The sequence below is a fragment of the Ursus americanus genome, chromosome 18 (assembly GCF_024610735.1).
Source record: "Ursus americanus isolate L20-20 chromosome 18, mUrsAme1.1.p, whole genome shotgun sequence".
NCBI classification, from domain to species: domain Eukaryota; kingdom Metazoa; phylum Chordata; class Mammalia; order Carnivora; family Ursidae; genus Ursus; species Ursus americanus.
The window spans coordinates 42,290,002-42,311,744 of NC_142144.1; the positions used below are offsets into that span (position 1 = coordinate 42,290,002).

Here is a 21,743-nt window from a genome sequence, read left to right on the forward strand (position 1 = left end):
ATTAGTTTTTGATGTGCTATTCAGTGATTCATTAGTTGCGTCTAACACCCAGTGCTCATCACAACATGTGCCCTCCTTAATGCCCATCACCCGGTTACTCCATCCCCCCACCCCTCTCCCTTCTGTAACCCTCAGTTTGTTTCCTGAAGTCCAGAATCTCTCATGGTTTGTTTTGTTTATCTTTTAAAAAATAACATGTGATTTTGGGACACCTGACTGGCTCAGTTGGTTGAGCGTCTGACCCTTGGTTTTGGCTGGGGTCATGATCTCAGGGTCTTTAGACTGAGCCTCACATGGGGCTCTGTGGTCAGCATGGAGTCTGCTTGAGATTCTTCTCCCCCCCAACCCTGTGTGTGTGTGTGTGTGTGTGTGTGTGTGTGTGTGTGTGTGTATACACATCAAGTAACACTATTCAGCTATGAGAAAGAAGGACATCCTGCCATTGAATGAAACATCAACATCATGGATAAAACTTGAGGGCATTATCCTAAGTGAAATAAACCAGACCAAGAAAGACAAAAAAAATCGAACTCATAGAAACAGTGCAGAAGAGTTAGAAAAGTGGTTGCCAGGGGGTGGGGGAAATACAGTGAAGTTGGTAAAAGGATACAAACTTCCAGCTATAAAATGAGTAAGGTCTGAGGATCTAATGTGTAACATGGTGACTATCATTGATAACAACTTACTATATAATAAAGAACAGAACTGAAATATTCTTGTATATATACATGTATATATGTATATGTGGTAACAGATGTGTTAACTGGATGGGAGGAATCCTTTCACAGTGTATACAAATATCAAGTCATCACGGAGTACACTTCAAGTGTTTCACTATTTTATATGTCAACTACACCTCAAGAAATCTGAAAAATAAATTATTAGGGATAAATGCCACAAGAACAAATCTTGAAATACACCAAAGTTTAATACCGTTGAAATAAAATTATAATGTAGTGATCCAAAAGTAATGAGCCAATACCAATGTTATCAATTTACAAATGTGTCTTTCCCATTTGATCATAAAATTCTTGATAGCAGAGACTGTTTTTTTTCTCAATTTTGTTTCCTGAAGTTCAGTCCAAGGCCTGGCATATAATAAGGAGCCTATAGTTATTGAATGGCTAAAAAATAAACTATGTGGGGGTAAAGATAATTTATATTTGCAGCATATAATAGTAGATGTTATGGCAGTATGACTAAATAATCTTATTTCCTTTCCTTTTTTAATGAAAATCATAAAATAATCGATTTTATAGATTAGTTTCTAAGGAACCTCCCACAACTACTTTTAAGAAAGAAGTACACTCCTTCTTAGGCAGTAAAGGGTGGTGTTCTGTTTTTGTTTTGTTGTTTTTTGTTTTTTTCTTTTCCTGCCTTATTGTATACTGCCTAGTCTTAGGTGATAGATCTGATCTGCAAAGTTCGGCCTCAGTTCATATTTTTCATCAGAATATTCCTAAATTTTTATTACATGGTTAGTCCTTTCTTTTCCTGCAGAAAATATGGAGACCCATGTATAATAAAAATAAGTCAGTGTTTATTTTAAGTAATTCTATACTCTTCCATTTCCATTTTAAAAAATTTTAAGTCTTTTTTTTTTTTTTTTTTTTTACCACACTAAGGACATTAATATTTTAAAAGAAGCACAAACTTTCCATCAAAGGGACAAATCTGGAATTCTTTTCTTTACTAGGTTTTGGTTTTGGTTTTTTGAGGTTTTATTCCCCTTATAAATAACTCTTTGTCCTCTTGAATAATGGAATCATTTGACATACCCTCACCTCAAATTTCATTTTGAAGGTGAGCCTCACTTGTTTACTCCAGTCAATGCTGCAAATAGGTACTTCTGACTTTGTTACTGCAGTTGTGTTATTTTTACTTCTATTTTCCATGTATAATAATGATGATAATAGGGGCGCCTGGGTGGCACAGCGGTTAAGCGTCTGCCTTCGGCTCAGGGCGTGGTCCTGGCGTTATGGGATCGAGCCCCACATCAGGCTCCTCCGCTGTGAGCCTGCTTCTTCCTCTCCCACTCCCCCTGCTTGTGTTCCCTCTCTCGCTGGCTGTCTCTGTCTTTGTCGAATAAATAAATAAAAAAATCTTAAAAAAAAAAAAGAATTAAAAAAAATAATGATGATAATATAAAATGTTCACATCATGCTTACTGTGTATCTGCCACAGTTTTAATCACTTATATCCACACCCCCACTTTTAGCTAGTCACAGGGACGATAATAATTTACCTAAGATCACATAGTAAGTGGTGGAGCTACGATCAAGACTCAGGGAGTCTTCCTCTAGAATCTGCCCTTTTTCTCACTACGGAGATCCAAAGTTTCAAAATCCCAAATTAAGAAATGAATCAGCATGTATTAATTTACTCATGGGTGCAATAGGGAAGCATATTTCCATTCAGGACTGTCCCCCCAAATTAGGAATACAGGGTCACTATGACTAGGACACATCTTCTTCCTCAAAACCAAGTCTTCATTCTAAGGTCTGCCATGGTGTGGCTTTCCTAAATTAGCAGACAGAAGTGATAAAAGATGTATGAAGAGTATCATTGCATGGATTTAGCAAAAATTGCTTCAATTTTTATTATATTAGGTACCTAGTGATTTTGAAAAGTAGTGTGTTTATTTCAAATAAAAGGAATTATCAAGAGATTTTAAAAAGACAGCCAAGAGCACAGATACTGTTACTATATAAAAATGATGCATTTTAGATCTGAGGTGCTCTCAGTTGGGGACTAAATAATTCAAAGGACTTCCCTTTTTAGTGTTTAATACATGTTTCTGCCAATTTACTAAGCAGAGATAAGCAACGCTTTATTTGCATACGATTATTTGGGGTTAAAATTTCAACTAAAATTGAGGTATTCAAATTTAGCTCATCCACGATGACACCCTGAAGTCAGGTTTTTGTTATCAAAATGCTTGCAGAAAAGCCTCAAGGATGGAAAGAATGTCTAATATTCCTATTTTATAGTGTCTAGTATTCTTTCTTTCTTTCTTTCTTTCTTTCTTTCTTTCTTTCTTTCTTTTTCTTTCTTTTTTCTTTTTCTTTCTTTCTCTCTCTTCTCTTTCTTTCTTCCTTCCTTCCTCCCTTCCTTCCTTCCTTCCTTCCTTCCTTCCTTCCTTCCTTCCTTCCTCCTTTCACCTGCAAATAACATTTTATCTTCAATATAATTAATGAAAAATATTGAGTGATAGTCTTCAGACTGGGGATTGAATAATAACAGCATAGAAAGAGAGTAAGTTCAACTTAAGTTGGATATAAAGCAAAGAACAAGCACATTTGAAGTAAAACTTGTTCTCTAAACTAAATTGTTCTCCCTCTTCATGCATGTACAAGCTTGGTGTTATGAGAAAGATGTAGAAAGTTCCCAAGTTTCACCCCTTTCTACAAAGCTACGTTCTCTCTTCTTTGCTGATTCATTTTTACTTGTCCTTTAAATTTTTGCTTCAAGTGTCATCCCTGGCAAAACTTTCTTGATTCTGTTTTGTCACTTTTCTCCAAGCTTCCAAAACACCCTGACAGCTCTATCATTGTATTTATCTGATTGATTTGGAATCGTCTGCTTACCCATATACTCTCATATACTTGAATCTTAGGTCTTCAAGGATGAAGGTTAAGTCTTATTTATCTTTGTAGCACAACGTTTAGTACAACGTGGACATTCTATAAATGTTGAAATAAATTTAAAAGCTACATTGGTACTGTTAGTCATGCAGCAGTGGTCAAAATCAAATTATATTTCTTTTTAGACTTTTACTTCAACAAATTGCTAATTATTAGGCTTTTTAGAACATGATGGAACTTGTTTAGCCTGGTTCCCTGGTGTGAAATTCAGAGCTTGGGCAATTTAAGCATATCTTTGAAAATATAAGCTTATTTGCATAAGTTTATGTAACAAATGACGAATGGCCTTGGATGATGAAAATGAAAACCTCAATTCATCCATTTCTTTTCATATAGGCATTAAATAAAAATTCTAAAAAATTGAGCTGTATACATGTATGGTAAGGCTTATATTACATGGGCATATATGTACAATGTATGTAAATAAGTATTTATAAAATACATAGATACACAATTTTAATATAGTGGGGTAAGGAAGTCATTAATTTGGTGAAATATAATGTGATATGCCCAATTTTTTTCTTTTTAATGCATAAGATTTGCATTTAGACATGGACTTGAATTCTGAGCCTATAACTCATGAGCTATGTGACTTTGGACAAGTTATTTAAACTGTCTCATCCTCAGTATTCCTCATGTGGCACCAGTAATACGTATCTTGCAAAATTCTGATTAGGATCAAATGAGATATTATACTTAAAGTGTTTACCATCATTTCTGCCATCTAGCAGGTGGTCAATAAATGATGGCCTTGTTTTTGTGGTTATTATCCTAACATAAAAACAAGGGATTTCAGTAATGTTTATTTTCTTCCTTGACTTTAGTTTCCTCATCTGTCCAATGGTAATTCCACTCTTTACCTCGCTGGTGGTTATGGAGGTCAAAAAGGATAATGTCTCTGAAGGTACTTTCTAAAATGAACAGTGTTACACAAAATAAACTAACAGCTAAAGCTATTTTGTTTTTATTTTAAAGACTGGAGTCCTGGCATGACACAAAGTAAAATGTTGCAGTTCTATATGTTACAGATCAACCCCTCTCAATTTCCTGCATGACTTCTTTTTCATTTTCTACTATCTGGTCACCAAGACTCTTTTGGTTTCCTTTGCTTCTCACTGTGTGGGAGACCGAATCAGTACGGAAGCAGTCTCCACCAGTTAATTGGAGGAAGCAATTGTCTATTTTTCTGATTGTGTACAAAACCCTAGGCTCTGTTTTATCCGTTTAACCAGGTTTGCTACATGAGTGCATCCTCAAAAATGCCAGTAAGTGCTTTCGGGCTTAAAAAAAAATTAGGTCTAAGTGAAGTTTTATTTATTCCATTAAACATTCTTTCCAAGTCTGCCTGTGTCTCTTTTTGTCATAGTTCTAATGTTTCAGTCAAACTTGGTTTGATCCTTGAAACGTTCCTCAAATTCATTCTTCTTTCCAGTATTGGTATTTATGTAGTCACACTAAGCCCGAGCATTTCAGCTTGACAAAATTCTGCTCTGAAAAACTATAGCCCTACTTATTTTCGAGAGCTATTTCTTTTTCTTGGAATTTAATAGCACAATTTAGGGTCCTTTAAAGGTTTGTTGAAAACATTGTATAGCAAAAAGCCAGAAGATGTTATATTTGTACTTGTTTCTGAGCAAGAAAATTCTCAGGAACTTGAAAACAGCTGTAAAAATATTATTTGTTAGTAATGCCCCTCCAGAAGACTCAAGATACCATAACAGGTTTTATTTTTCAGTTTTCAAATACCTCCCTTTTCTATATATTTCCATGTGGGGTATAAAATCAACAAGATCTTGACTTTACTTCCTTGGCTATTATTGCATACTCCTCTTTGGAATTGTCAGGCTGTGCTCTTACGCCCTTACTGTTCAATAGTAGATCTTCATTGGTCAAAATTTTACACCTTTCCAAGGTACTAAGTCCAAAGTGGACCATGGAGACTACTAAGTGTGAATTCCAAGCAGTTTAGCAAAAAATTCACGAAAGACCTCTTACTCTTGGAGAGGCCAAGGTTAAAAGCATGAACTTTCTTGTTAGATTGAAAATCAGTTCAAAATCTAGTGTTAGGTTTTAAAAGCTGGATGACCTTGTGCAAATTATTTTACTTCTCTGAGTTTTAATTTCACTTTCTGTAAAGCAAGAATAGTAGTACCCATTTTATGAGGTAAAGTTGAAATTAAATAAGACAATAATTACTATGATTATAGTTTGCCATTAAAACAAAAACAGAGCCAGAACACAGTGGAGAAGTGAGATTCCCCTACGTTCTTGAGTAGTTCTAAAATACAGAATTTTGCATATGGCATTTGAATCAAGGAGGCTTTTAACCTTAAGAAACAGGAATCCCAACCGTTCTGGCTTATACGAACAGGGGCTTACTTAATTATTTATCTTCAGAGAATAGTGCAGAGGTAGACAATTGTTCTGGGTTTAGAAACTTTAGGATATCAAAATTAATATCTCTGAAAAATCTCTTGTACTTTACCTCATGGTTGCAAGAATGTTGCTGTAACCCCAGCACTCACATAGATGTAAAAATCCTTACCAGAATATTACCAAGGTGAATCAAATACTGTATAAGAAGACTAAGTGATTTTTTCCAGCAAGGTTTTCATATCATGTACATGCACAATGAAAACCAATGTAAGCAACCATATTAAAAATGTTTTTGAAAACATTAAAAAATCTGTAGGATCATCTTAATAGCTGTAGGAGAAGCATTTGATGAGCTTAAATATCCAGCAAACCAGGAAATAAAAGGGAACTTCCTCAATCGAATAAATGACATCTATAAAAACCTATGGCTGACATTATACTTAATAATAAAACACTGAATGCTTTTCCCCTGACATTGTGAATAAGGCAAGAATGTTCATTCTTACAGTTCCTGATATACATTGTAATGGAGGTCCTAGCTCATGCGGTGATTGGGAAAAAAAAAAGGACATAAAAGGCATATAGATTGGAAAGGAAGAAATAAACTGTCACTCTTTGCAGATTATATACAGATTATATAATTCTTTATGTAGAAAGTCCTAAGAAATCAACCAAAAAGCTGCTAGAGGGGCGCCTGGGTGGCTCAGTCGTTAAGCATCTGCCTTCGGCTCAGGGCGTGATCCTGGCGTTCTGGGATCGAGCCCTGCATGGGGCTCCTCTGCTAAGAGCCTGCTTCTTCCTCCCCCACTCCTCCTGCTTGTGTTCCCTCTCTCACTGGCTGTCTCTCTCTCTCTGTTAAGTAAATAAATAAAATCTTAAAAAAAAAAAGCTGCCAGAATAAGTGAATTTACAAAGATCACAGGATACAAAACCATACAAAAAATCAGTTGGATCTCTGTGTACTCGTAATGAACAATTGGAAAAACAATGCCATTTATGATATAATCAAAACAAAATACTTAGAGACAAATTTAACAAAATATGTATTTATGCAAGAAAAATAAAAATGTAAAAAATATATCCACACAAAGACTATCATATTCATGATAGTCCCAAACTAGAAACAACCCAAATGCTCATCAACAGATGAATAGGTAAACAAATTATGACATATCCAAACAATGTAATGTTACCTAGCAGGAAAAAGCAATGGACTATTGATACACTCAGCAACATGAAAAAAATCTCACAGACATTATGCTAAATAAAAGAAGTCATACACAACAGACCACATACTCTATGGATGGATCCTTATTTACAGGAAGTAGATCGGCCATTGTTTGGATTGAGGCATGTGGAGAGTGTTGACTGTAAAGTGGTACAAGAAAACTTCTGGGGATGATAGAAATGTTCTATATTTTGATTATGGTCATATTTGTCAAAATTCATGGAAAAGTTGACATTATATGGGTACATTTTTTTCTGTGTGTAGATCATACCTTGAAAAGATTGATTTATAAATAAAAAAGGAATGTTAACCTTTAAGTCGCAATTATTCATGGAAAATGTTCTAGGTAGAAAGGGCAGGGTGGTGATGCATCATTGACTAGAAATGATACAACTGTCCTCAGAAGGTAGGGAGTTAACACTGGTGCCTACATGGTAATCAGAACCTGTTGCGTCGCTTCGGGGAAGAAAACACTGAGCAGCAAAATTCTAAAGTGAATGAAAATATGTCCAATTTACAATCAAATAAAAATGCTGTGGGCATAAAGCCAAAGAATATTCTTGGATTAGACTTTGTTTAGCACTCTAAATTTAACCAGCTAGAATTCTTTAAGTACATTTCTATTCAACATTTTGAAGTGAAGTATTTACTTCTTATTTGAGAAACTACACTTCCTCTGAAAGACAGAAGAAGGTCCATTTTTCTTTGTAATAAAGAATGGGGTGGTTTATTATAGCTTTAGTATATAATGAGCACAATCTGCAGACATCTCCGTGCCCCTACACACACGCAGACACACACACATTGGGGCAAATTTGAGCCAAGGCTGGTGAAAAGCTAGAGGATATAAATTGAGCTGTACTTACAGAAGTGATATCGCTAACTTCCATCTTGTGAATAGAGATACAGGTAAATCAGATAAACAGAAGAAAGAGCTTTATGATATGTGATATAACATTAAAATTGTTGATCGTGAACCAATATATGGGATGTGGGAAGTTTCCCAATAGTATATTACTCTACAACACATCTTCGATTTTCATAAGCCTGGAAGGTTCTTTTATTATTTTTTTCTATTTTCCAAAACCAAGTCTTTCTTCCAAATAAATGGAATGTATATTTAAAAAACATAAACTTCCCCACTTATTATCTCAACACTCATTCTGTTGTGTGGATTGGTTCATAAATTATCCAGACAATGAAAATTCTTTTCACTGTAGCATTTGACATAACAATGAAAGCAGAATATTGAACTAGTTTTAACAAATTTGGGGAAGCAATTTATTTTCTTTATCAGGAGATGTTGTTCCCTTTAGGGAATTGAAAATTATATCCAAGATACTAATTTCCTCATAAAGAGATTTGGAGGGATTATTTTTCCCATAGAGCCAATATTCCAATTAATTCATCCAAAGAAGGAGATTTCTCAAGTTGAGCCAAACTCAAAGCACCAGAGTATGATGTCATGAATTTTAAAAAGGAAACCACTCTGCCAGATACTTGAGGTTCCAGGGCACACACACTCCGTGATTCACAATTAGGCTGATTGACTACATGATTTGTCGACTAGTCTTTCTGCGAGGTAAACACCGCTCAACACCGAAAGCTGGCTGTTTCCCTTTTCTCAAAAATCTATTTGGGACAACATTTAATAAAATTCTTATTCTTTAGAATAGCCAGTCTTTTCAAAAATGCTCCTAAATATTCTTTGCTTCAAAAAGAGTGCTGAGACATGAAAGACATTTGAAAAGGCAAAACGAAAGCTAGATAACACAGAAAAACTTACTTGCTTCCTATGTTTATAAACACTTGCACTAACATGGATCTGATATTTGGTTGTGTCGTTCCCAGTAATGCAGCCAGACTGATGGTTGTTCTGGGTTTTTCTCTTCAGTGTAGGAGCTTCTGTGTGGACAACCATGAAGCTTTACACCATCGCATCATGGCTGAAGCGAAGCGAGAACCAATGCATCTAAGTGAAAAGGATAGAAATCATTAAAAAAAAAAAATGAAGGCAAAGGTATTCCCACTTAATCTATTGAGTATTTCCCCACTTTATTTTCCAGACAGACGTTGAAATATGAAGCTATCTGGCTCAAAATTTGGCACCTGGGGACACTAAGTGACATTGTGCCTAGGGAAAACACCGTACTATACAACTCAAGTCATATTAAAAAGGAAGAAGAAAAAATATTTAATTCTAAAACAAGAATGAACAGTGTTAATAAGGAGTTTATGAGACATGTTTTCAAGAGTTGTTTTTTGGGTGTGTGTGTGTCACAAGACAAAAGCATAATCCACGTTTGTTCACGAATACTCAGAAATGTAAGATTTCCTGTACTAGAGTGTACGGAAGGGAGACATACATATTACTGCTGGTGCTCAAAACATATTTCATGGAAAAAAATGTAAAGCAACCAACTAACAGAGCTTCCAGACTGAAGGGAGGCTTATATGGCTGTATAGCCTGCCTAAATATTGCTATGCTTGTAGAGAGTGTGTATGACTTGTTTTGAAGCTGCCAGTTAAACACTTGGGGTGACAGAAGGCATATCTTCAGTGATCTATTTGAATTTTAAGAGAATGTGCTGAATTTTAAAGAAAGTGTAAGAGAGAAGGGAACTGCTATTAGGAACTGAATGGGTGCAATGATCAGTCTGGGTATATTACATAGCTTATTTAACAGACTAAAAAGGCAATGTATGGATATTAATGAGACTTGCATTTAGAGTATAAAAAGTGATCCACACTCTTTCTTGAGGACAGGTTATAACTGGAAGAAGTCATTTTTGAACGAACTGCATATTTTAAAGAATAATTTCATGTAAATATGGTGATAATTAGACATGGAGAGGTTTGCTTTGGAGAACAAGTATAAGGCTACCATCCTAATAACAACTTTACAAGTTTTGCAATTACTTAGACCTTTAGGTCATCAACGTAATGGACAAATGGTAGCCCAGATGCCAAGAACATTGAAAGAATTACAGGAATTTATCAACCAGGACCAAATGCATGAGTGCACAGTTGAACAAGTGAAATAATTGACCAATACCTCCCTGGTTTTCTCTATCTGGGTAGTACAGAAAACTATTTAATAGTGTTAAACAGAGAATATCTTTGGCTGAAATGATTTCCACAAAGGTTGGGAAGAGGCACTTTTTATATCAGACTTACCCAAAAAAATAATCTCTCCCAACAAGAGCTAGAGTGGTATAAAAGATCTCCCATAAGAGTGAAATACCTCATAGAACATTCAGACAGGAGAAGAATGGAAAATTAGGGAAATGCACTAATACTTTGAGAGATACTTTGAACAAGAGAGTCTGGAATTTTACAAAGTTTCTTAGATGCATAGGTGACTTCCTAAATTATTTATGATTAAGAATAGACTTCAATTACAGAAAGTGCTATGGAGGATTTGCTTCTTTATATTTGAATGTGAATTAATTTCATTGGGGAGAATGAAAACTATCTCAGTATTAATGGACTTTGCATGAAAAAGTGTGCATGTGCACACACACACACACACACACACACACACAGACAATATTAGACAGACTTATTGTGGTCACGTATAACCTCTAAATTTCCATGGCTTCAAGTAGTATTTACTTTTTGCTGACAAGTGTGCAAATTGGCTGCAATTCTATTTGGTCATGATCATTTCTATTCTACATGTCCTCCAGTTCTTGAACCCAGCATGACAGACTGGTTTCTATCTGGACTATATTGATGTTTTCATAGCCTAGGGCAGGAATGCAAGAAGCAAAAACAAAAAATTAAAATATTAAAGAATGCAAGGTCATTTAAAGCCTCTGTTTGAATATGGCATGTATTATGTCTGCCCATTTTCCACCCCAAAGAAAGTTGCATGGTCAGTCCTGAAAATGAAGTAGGGAAGTATCCTCCACCTGCTTTGAAGCATAGCAACTCACATGGTAAAGAACATGGATTTTCCTTTCTTCCTTTCTCCCTTCCCTATCCTTCCCTTTCCTTCCCTTCCCTTCCCTTCCCTTCCCTTCCCTTCCCTTCCCTTCCCTTCCCTTCCCTTTCTCTCCGTTTCCTTTCCTTTCCTTTCCTTTCCTTTCCTTTCCTTTCCTTTCCTTTCCTTTCCTTTCCTTTCCTTTCCTTCCCTTCCCTTCCCTTCCCTTCCCTTCCCTTCCCTTCCCTTCCCTTCCCTTCTCGTTCCTTCCTTTCCTTTTCTTTTCGCAGAAGACTAAGCAAAGAGTTGGAGAATTTTAACCATCTACCACAGATACATATCCTATATGTATGTTAACTCTCTCGTAAAGTATATACTTCTCGTTACAACTTGTGGTTTTAGTTGTTCAAAATACTTGTTCAAATTCAATTAAAGAACTTGTCAGGTTTTTAGCTATCTGCACTAGGACTTTGTTGAATATAATAAATTGTCATACTTAGACTAGGTAGATTGAACCCCTTTTAGAAAATTGCCTTAAGAAATTCTGGGTATAACAGACTACGCATAGAGACTTTTTAAGGAGAGAATTAAAAGCGTGTTTCATAAACTATGATACCAAGTTGAAATTTCAGAATACTGCTCAAAATTTGTTTTAATACAAACAATAGCATACTGTTCTAGAATTCATCCATCTCAATTCTAGAAATTTTGCACAAATGCCTTTCCATAGACCCGATTTTATTTGACTAACTTTTACTAATCCTTTAAACTCAGAGAATAAGCAGGATGGGAGAGCCAAAACTGGAAAATTTGGATGTCAAAGACATTAATACGGTAACAGACATAGGCTGAAAAGGCAAAACTAAAATAAAAGTAATAAAACACAAATTCATTTTTTTTTTATCTCGTTGAAAGCCCCACACAGCAACTTCAAGGGCAAAGCTCTCTCAGTGTTTCTATATTGAGAAAGACAATTTTATTTCTATGACATTTCTATTTTCCCAGGTCAGGGATAGGCTCTTTGGTGGCAGTGTTGGTCCTTTCTTGTGAGCATGAATCTCCTTTGTACTGCAGGCCTTTCCTGACACTTTGAGAGTAATGTGGAAGAGCGTTGGAGGCACAGTCATGGAGCCAGTTAGGAAGCAGTGGGAAGGAGGTGAGGAAGCAGGTGGGGAAGGGGAATTAGCAGCTTTGTAGAGTGTCGTCTTGATATGTGAAATACACGGTGACTTCTGATAGAGACCATAAAATGCTGAGATTCACAAATTATATATTGACTGTAAAGTGTGAAGATAAATATAGAATATTTGCCTAATAAGCTGTTTTTATGTCTTCCATCTGGTTGCATTTGAAAAACATTACATCAAAAATATACTTAAGAATGTAAACCAATCAAAGCAAAGGCATATGAGGTGACGTGTTTTTTCCCCCGCCTGCAGATCTGGGCTTTCATCTGGTATCTTTTCCCTTCAGGCCTGAATAAATTCTTTTATCACTTTTTGTGCTACAGGCCTACTAGAGATATATTATCTCAGTTTTTGTCTCTCTGAAAAAAACTTATTCTGCCTTCACTTTGAACGGTTGTTTTTGCCAGGGTGGAATTATATGCAGTCAGGGTTTTTTTTCTTTTTTTCTTCCTGCTGTTTAAAATTGTTGTTTCATTGTCTTTTCGCTTCAATTGCTTGTAATGAGAAAGCCATAATTCTTATTGTTGCCACTTTGTCCATAGTATGTCTCTTCCCACTCTAGCTTTAGAAAGTTTTTCTCTTTATCTTTGATTTTCAGCATTTTGATAAGAAGTGGCTACCTGTGATTTTATTTTTAGCCCTATTTAATTTTGCTTGAGTTTCCTGGCACTTTTGGTCTGTGGTTTTATTTATTCACTTATTTCTTGACAATTTTGGGAAATTTCCACCCACTATCTCTTCAAATATTTCTTTTGCTTTGTTCTCTTTCTCCTCTTCTTTCAGTTAAACCATGAGATACTTGTCTTCCTGCTCTCAGGTATGGTGTTTTTGGCCTCAGTTTTCCTCCTTGAAAATTAGTTGAATTAGATGATTGTTTTCAACATTCTTGACTCTTAGTACACTATGATTTAAACTCAAATTTTAATCCAGGCATTTTGTGTGGGGACACAGCAGGTGCAAGTCTGTCTGGCGAGTGGAAGTTTTTCCTGGTTGTTAATCAAAGGTTTGAAAATACAGGGGATAGACTCAAGGTATATTCTACTTACCTTGGCACTTACTTTTTGAATGCAAATTGTAGGTAAAATTAGTTAGCCAAGGAAATGGGGAAGTAAAGAAAAATTAAAGCATAGCATAAGATTGGCAAGCTTACTCATGGATACTCGGTGAAATGGATAATTGACCCTTAGACTTTGCAAAGTAGCTTATAAATAGACAGATGTCTACATTCCAAAGAGTGGAGAAAGAAAATTATACATGAACTTTCAAAACTTCCATTGCTTAACGTACATTGAGGATGTATAGACAAAACAGCTAAATGGATTAGTTATGTGTCCCAAATAGAGTAAAAATCATGGAAAGAACCTAAATAGCTATATTTCTTTTTGCTTTCATCTACCCCTTGATGAATTAATTGCTAGGCTCAGTCAAATCTCTACAGTTGCTGCTAGTTTTTGTGGTAAGCCTCTAAGATGGTGCCAGTGGTCTACCTCCTGGCCATTTACAGCCTTATATAATCTATCTTGAGTGAGGGCTGGACTCAATAACTTACTTTAACAATAGAATGCAGCCAAAGTGATGGCATATAATTTCTGATATAGATTACAAAATGATCAGGGTTTTTCTCTTGGCTAGTCTTTCTTGCTTTCTCTTGGGTACCTCCCCTCTGGGAGAAGCCAATTGCCATGTAGTAAGGTAGCTCTGTAAGGAAGCCCATGTGAATAAACATGGAAACAACTCTTCTGAGGCATAGTCACACAAGTGAGCGTTGAAGTGGATCTTCTGCCAACTTCCTTATGAGCGAGCTTGGAAGCAGGTTCTGCCCTAGTTGAGCCTAGTTGGATCACTGCAGCCAACACCTCAATGGCAGCTTCCATGAGGGTCCCTGAGCCAGAACTGTATAGCCAGGCCCAGCACCAGATTCTTGACCCCTGGAATGTGTGAGAAAGTAAATGTTTGTTGTTTCCATATGCAAACTTTGAGAATAATTTTTAATGTGGCAGTAGATAGGACAAGTTTTAATAATGATGATTCTTTGTATTATTTGTCTTCTTACAGTTGACACAAGTCTGACATCAAGTGATTTGCAGGGTGGCTCTATGTTATTGTCACACTTTACAGTGAAAGAATTGAGATTTGGAATCTTGTTCAAGGTTTCAAAGGTAGAATAATTTGGATCAACATGTGACTTTATACCTTCTGGCTCTAAATGTAATGCTTTTGCAACTATGACCTTGTTCTTCATTTTTCTCTTCACTGAATATTGACAGAAAAGGGACAGCAATGAATCTAATTAATGACTTCGGTGACTATATTAGTAGGTTGTGATTCTCTATCCTCAGCGTCCAGTGGTTATAAGATGTAATAGTGGCACCTATGTAATACTAACCCAGTAGATTCTGGGTTAAGAAGTTATATCATATATGATAGTGCAATCTAGAGTTGAATCCCTTAATTTCTTGGGAAATATGTGACCCCCTTGACTTTGTGAAATTAGCTCTTTCTTCTCTATTTCAACAAGTTACGTGGTCCCATTTTAAAGGACTGCAGTTTGCCTTATCAGTATTAAAATAGCTGTCTGCATGAAGGTGACATTTTGTGCTGTCTCTGTGGATTCCTCTGTCCATTGACTTCCATTGTAATGTCCCCAGTGCTTTTCATCTCTTCATCCTAATTGCTATACTTTTGGATGCTGGCCCTGATTGGGACAGGCAGTTGAAATGGCATGTAGCAGGTGATTGACACAGCCTGTATAAATACCTATTCTCTTAAGCCCACACCATGTCACAGGCTGTCAGAGCTAGTCTACTGCCAGGGCCTTTTCAAAATCATAATTAAATCATAATACCCATAGTCAATTATAAGTTCATAAATTAGGCTCTATGAAAAAAAAATCTATTCTCAGGACTCTACATACAAGTTGAACACTCTTTCTCTCTCCCTCTGTTTTTGTATAGAGTTGGTATTCAAGTCCATGGTTTCTGGATAAAATTGTTACTTGAATTCATCATATTAGAGTAGCTATAAAGCCTACTAGACTGTCAAGTATTCTGCTCTGTCCCCAGTAAAGAGTGTTGATGGATGGACGGCTGTTTTATATAAAGAGGAGGAGGCTTATATACCTGGTAGGAGTTTTACTTGGTATGGAGGATCAACAGGAATCAGGTGTGGCAGATAAATTTGTGAACAAGTCTGAAATTTTTAGGGTGTATCACGATTATTGGATCCTAAGAAGTCAGTAGTGAAAGGGAAGGGCATATTTCTAAATGCAAAGTCATCATACACAAGTTAAATTGTTTGCAGGTTGGCTTAATTTTAAGGATATCTAATTAAAGAGAAATTTCTAGAAAATCTTGTGGTTGGATTTTTATTTTCCTCCTCTGTGTTATTTCTCACACTCTTTCTTCTTTTACTCTGTGACCTAGCATTAACTAACTTGAGTCTCAATTTTCTTATTTGTAACACTGGTAATCTCACTACTCCAAGATTGTGAAAACTGAAAAGAGTTATATAATATACTCCAGAAAGAGCTCAGTAAGTAAGTTATTACTGATCACTTTTTAAGGACACCAGTCCTCTCTCAGAACTTCTATTCTAGCTATTGATCTTGACTTACACATCTATCAAAAACTGTGGTAGAATTCAAAAGGGTTATGGAAAAATTTAAATTAAAAATAGAACTACCATATGATCCATATATCCAATATTCTGGGTATTTCTCAAAAAAACTTGAAATCGAAATTTAGAAGAAATATTTGTACTACTATGTTCATTGCAGCATTATTCAGAATAGCCAAGACAGGGAAACAACCAAAATGTCCATTGCCAGTGAATGGATGAAGGAAGTGCAGTGTGTACATACAATGGAATATAATGTAGCCTTAAAAAAAAAAAAGAGGAAATTCAGCCATATGTTACAACATGGATGAACCTGGAGGACATGATACTAAGTAAAATAGGCTAGTCACAGAAGGACAAATATTGCATGATTCCACTTATATGAGGCACTTAAAACAGTCAAACTCATAGAAACGTAGAAAAGCATTTGCCAGGGGAAAGAAGAAATGGGTGATTGCCATTCAACAGGTATAAAGTTTCAGTATGCAAGAATAAGTTCTAGAGATGTGCTGTCCAACTTCGTCCCTATAGTACAGTACTGTACTGTGCACTTAAAAATTTGTTAGAAGAGTACATGCAAAATAACTATACAATAAAATAACTGATAGCAATATGATAATTATTATTTTAATATTTACCTCCAAAATTAAATTTCCCAATACCCCCAAAATATTTGATTATCCTAAAAAAACGTGATGTATATTCAAAATCTAGGAATAACCCCTGAAGGCAAATTTTAGAGTTAAAAGAATTTTGAACAGAATTGTCTGGTAGTTTGGTGAAATTTTTCATTCACCTCCATATCTGAAATCAGATTTATAATAAACGTTTATATTTTCAGTAAGTGCCTTTTAGATTGGTTATAACAGTAGAATGTCTTTGTAGGTGGGTTGATTTATGCAGTTAGTGTTTAAGAAGTACTCAACTGAGCACCCACTTTAGATAAACGTTGAGGATTTTTAGAAAAGGTACCATTTACTGTACACTGACTATATGCCCAAAATGTTACCCATTATTAAAAAATCACAAAATCTTGCAAGACAGATGTTACTATCACCATTTAACAGATGAGAAAACGGAGGAGGAGGGAGTTGTAGCAACTCACCTAAGGTCACATATCTGGCAAGCAAAGTAAGTGAATTTCAGTGTGGGCGGGTTTTACTTCAAAACACTCACACTTCCTCCTATGTTTTGCTGTCCTCCTGCAGCTTGTTTACCTACAACTGAAAGGCTTTCTGTCTTTTGAAGGGTAGGTTTCCGAGCCTGAGACAAGGGTTTGGGTACACATGATTTATGGAAGGAGTGCTCCCAAGGAAAAAGAGCATTATAAGGGAAGGAAGAAGGAGCAAGGGAGGGAGCTAAGCAGTTATGCCCTTCAAGCTGGAGGTTGGATCTCAAGAGCGGGACCTACACCACAGCACTGATAGCACCTTGAACTCACCCTTAAGGGTACTCCCTGTATCATTTAGTTGCAAGGGGAGGGAGGTGGGAAAGATAAACCATTTCTGCTTGCTGGAGACTAAGAGGTTTTCTGGGATGCAGAACTTTGAGTGCTGAGCCTGGGACTGTCTCAGACAAACCAGGATGGTTATTCCTGTGTGTGGTGGCCCAGTTAAAGCCAAGAGAAATCCTCCAGAGAAGGGGAAAGCTCTGAACTGCTGGTGGCCAACACTCAACAGGCTGTGGAAGATGAATGTGCGACCTGGTAAAGGGGGTCTGGCTTTTGCTCCACCAACAACCATGGAGTTGCCTTCCTTAACTCATGGTCGTGGAGAAACCAATGAGGCAAAGAGACTGAAGAAGGCTGTATGATGTGAGCACAGGCACTCTTCAAATTCTACCAATGAGCCTTGGAGAAACTGGACCTTTATGGTGAGAGTCTGAGGACTGATCTAGACAGAATTCAGAGGGTGAAGCACCCAACAATTAACAATTTAGTTATGGCATGGATTCTGTTGGGGAGAGATTTCCTGTTCGGAACAAAGCCACAATGCTATAGTATGAAATGGCCACGGCCAGGCTGACAGCATACTTTCTGCCTCCTTAGCAACTTTCCCATTCATTCCTTGATATATGTTGTGTATGGCAAGGAGGATGCTGGCGATGAAATTAGGAGGAACGTCTCTGGCTAACAAATGTTATGTAAACAAAAACAGTGGCAGAGGCACGTGGGTGGCTCCGTCCTTAAGTGTCTGCCTTTGGCTCAGGTCATGATCCCAGGGTCCTGGGATTGAGTCCCGCATCAGGCTCCCTGCTCAGTAGGGAGTCTGCTCTCCCTCTGCCCCTCCCCCTGCTTATTCTCTCTCTCTCTCTCAAATAAATAAATAAAATCTTTAAAAAATTAGTTGTTTTTGCTGATATGAATCACCAAAACCCCTGTTTGGATTTGTGGGAGAGAGAATCTAATGTAGGGTTAGAAGTGATAAGTGTTAAATAATACTCATCATCATCAACTTGCGCTTATTAGAGTGTTTCAGTACAAAATAAGAAGTCCAAAGCAATGTAAATGGAAATGATCCAGGTAATGATTTCTAATTGTTTTTGCATTCAGAATAGAAATATCAAGTCTCTGCAAACCATAGTCCAAAAGGTATAAGCTTCAGTTTGAGAAGCTAAGTGATTTTTTTTCTTGAAATTTCAAAGAAAATTATATTTGAAAATTATTTTCTAGGCTCCTATTACTGTAGTTACTATACTGGGTAGTAAAAGGCTTAAATTCAGATTAAAATACGTGAGGGGGGGAAACAGCAGCATTCACGCAGGAGGCCATCAAAGTTCAGTCTCATGCATATCTTGCCCTATGAGTTTCCTTCCATAGAATCATACTCAGGGCAGAATTTCAGGGTGAGTTCTGCCACCCATGTCCTGTCCTTCCCAGAGTTCCCTCTTGGAGGCTTGCTGCTATCAGTTTCTCGAGGGCACGTGTGTAGAGATTGTTATCTAGTAGAAGGAGAGCCCATTGTCACGGGGTCTATAATTTTCTTCACAGGAGCTCCGATCTTGTTTTGAGAGACCTATCTCTTCAAGTGTATTCCCCAGGTGTGGAGTAGGGCAAGATGTAACTTAAGTGTCCCTTTGCTGACTCACCTAGGAATCTTTTCTATTCTGTTCACATTTGCAACAGTAGAAACCTATTAGGAAGCAGCATTTCCCAAAGTGTGTTCTGTAGGTGACCCACCCCCCAAGGTCCTTGGTCACAATATTTGGGTACCAACAAATTTGATCCTCTAAAATGTCACAATGCACAGAAGCATATTAAGTTCTTTGCCTAATCCAGTGTCATCCTAATGTATTGACAGCCAAGTCCTTTTTACCTTGAAACACTCATTCACCCTTGATGGCCCACATGTGTTCTCTAGAAAAATGTCTTCAGAAATGTTGGGCAATAACAAGGACTCTTTGTAAAAAGGACAAATAGCTGGATCACTTTTTTAATACCCTGTGATTTTTCGTATCACCACACTGTCCCCTCTGATCTCCATTGTCCCTCACCCTTGTATCATCTCCATCCTTCTGAATAAAGAAAATAATGTGGGAGAATGATGGCCTTTTACAGAAATACATTGAGATACTGCTTTGAGATACAAACAAGAGGACATCTATTTTCCCTGTATCTGAGACTCTATCTGGCTATCTTCCTTTGCTTTTCACAAGTGAACATCTTAGGTACCAACAGGGATAGAGGACGAGGAAGAAATATAATATTTAGCATATTTTCTTTTCTATGGTACCTAAGCATTTAAACAGTATATATGCATATATATATATATTAAAAGCCAAACAATCCTAGGAGAGATGAAGTAGTATATTTAAACATTTGAACATCAAAATCTATTAAACGAAGGCTGAGATGGAGAAATACCCAAAACATTCAATAAAGCTTTTCAACCTGAATCTAGGGTTACCATGACAACGAAACTCAAAAATCCCTCTTCTTCATATAAAGTTGCTGAAAAAAAATGCCCATGGTAGAAGCAGCATGGAGTCCTCAAATTTATAACTACTGAGCAGAGGTACAAAGAATCTCCAAAACATTTGATAAAGCTTCAGGGCGAACATTTTAATATCCTCCTTTAAAAAAAAAAATAATAAAAAGACCCAAGCTGTTTCCACACTACTTCCTTTTTCTTTCATCTAAACCATTTTGAGGATTTCATGCTCTTTCAAAATCATTCTCTATGAAAGAAAACAGTTTCGATGACAGTGCCTAATGAGGAATATTAATAACATTGATCTTAAAATAGGTTTGGGAAACACCACCCGTGGCAAGGTGGGGGGTGGGGTTTGGATTGCTGCTGACTCAGCACTGCCCCTGTGACCTCATACTCCCACCTGTTCTTGGGGAAGCCTTGAAATCTTCAAGGACATTCTCTTCTAGAGCAAATAGAAGCAAAACACTTGATTATCTTCTTTTCAACTCTTGACCAGTTTCTTAGAAGGACAATATGTATGCAAATGTATAGGTATATTGGTGTATTTTCATCTCCCGCACGTATCTACATGTATGTATAAATTATATACGTGTGTGTGTGTGTGTGTGTGTGTGTGTGTGTGTGTGGTTTTCAAATATATATTCTATAGGCTGACACAAAGGAATGATTTCACACAGGAATGATGGGCTTCTTGGTACTTAAAATTTCCTCCCAGTGACATAGGGTAATGGATTTGCCAATATGTAGTAAAACATAGTTTACCCTATCTTTTCTATCTATGTGGAAAAAGGTAAAATTTTAAAAGAAAACATTTCACCATGATGTTCTCGCTAGGGGAGCTTCAGAATCAGGTGCCTGGTATCTAAACAGTCTGAATTACATATATCCACTGTGTCAGATCTTGGATATCATTCCTCACTTTCTGGAAGTATATGACTAAGGAATTTGACAAGGTGTTTTTAAAGTTCCCTTACAGTGCTGCTGGATTGATTTCATTTGTATGTTAGATTTTGTTTGTATGTCACTTATGCTTTCTCCAGGCCAAGCTTATTTTGCAGTGAGTTCATCAAATTGAAGAACATTTTGCTTTATTTCAGCCTATTTTTATTTGGAGTGGGGGAAAAAATCCTAGAGTCTTTTCTTAGAGTTGATATCAAATTGCATGCATGCAGTGGCAAGCGAAGATATTTTCCTCCGAGCAGATTGATCTGAAAGGTAGGTCAGAAGAGTTTTCTAAAAACACACATGTAAAACTCCTTATTATCCTTTAGGCAATGTGGGTTTTGGAGTGAAGTGCCCATTTCTTTCCCACAGCATGCTTGCTAATTACTTCCCACTGCACTGTTCTAATTTTGTTTATGCGAATGCTCCATGTACTAGTATTCCAAGTGTGAACTACACCACCACCATCATCATCACTTGGGATTATGTGAGAAATATAAATTTTCAGGCCCTACACCAGACCCACAGTGCCAGACATGGAGGGCATGGGGCTCAGAATCTATGTTTCATTAAGCCCTCCTGATCGTTTGTACATGCGCTGAATTTGAGAACCGCTGCTCTCAAGGAGAGGATTTGAGAGGATGACAGGGTTGATGATGCGGACAAGAACAGGGGGGATTAGGAAGAAGGGGAAGAGGAAAAGGGAAAGAAATTTAGAACTTGAGAATTGAGAATTGAAAGGGAATAGGAAATCTTTGATGCTGTCCCTTCATTTCCTTTGTAAGCCACCGAGGAGTTCAGTGGTTTCCCCAAGGTCTGAAGCCCAGCCAGAGAAAGAAATAATATTTTCCAATGAGTAAAAGTTGAATATCAAACTAGAAACACAGAATGAAC

At 36.8% G+C, this 21,743-nt stretch overlaps 1 long non-coding RNA gene across 10 annotated transcripts in view; it reads left to right on the top strand.

Annotated features, from left to right (window-relative positions):
- Positions 1-21,743, top strand: part of LOC123781326 (uncharacterized) — a 1,008,785-nt gene that overhangs the window by 288,558 nt on the left and 698,484 nt on the right. The window contains exon 4 of one of the 10 annotated variants that reach the window (XR_015727462.1): positions 9,143-9,268. The exons of the other annotated variants lie outside the window; for them this stretch is intronic. This is a non-coding gene — a long non-coding RNA (uncharacterized LOC123781326). The remainder of the gene's footprint in view (positions 1-9,142; positions 9,269-21,743) is intronic. 10 annotated transcript variants of the gene reach the window in all.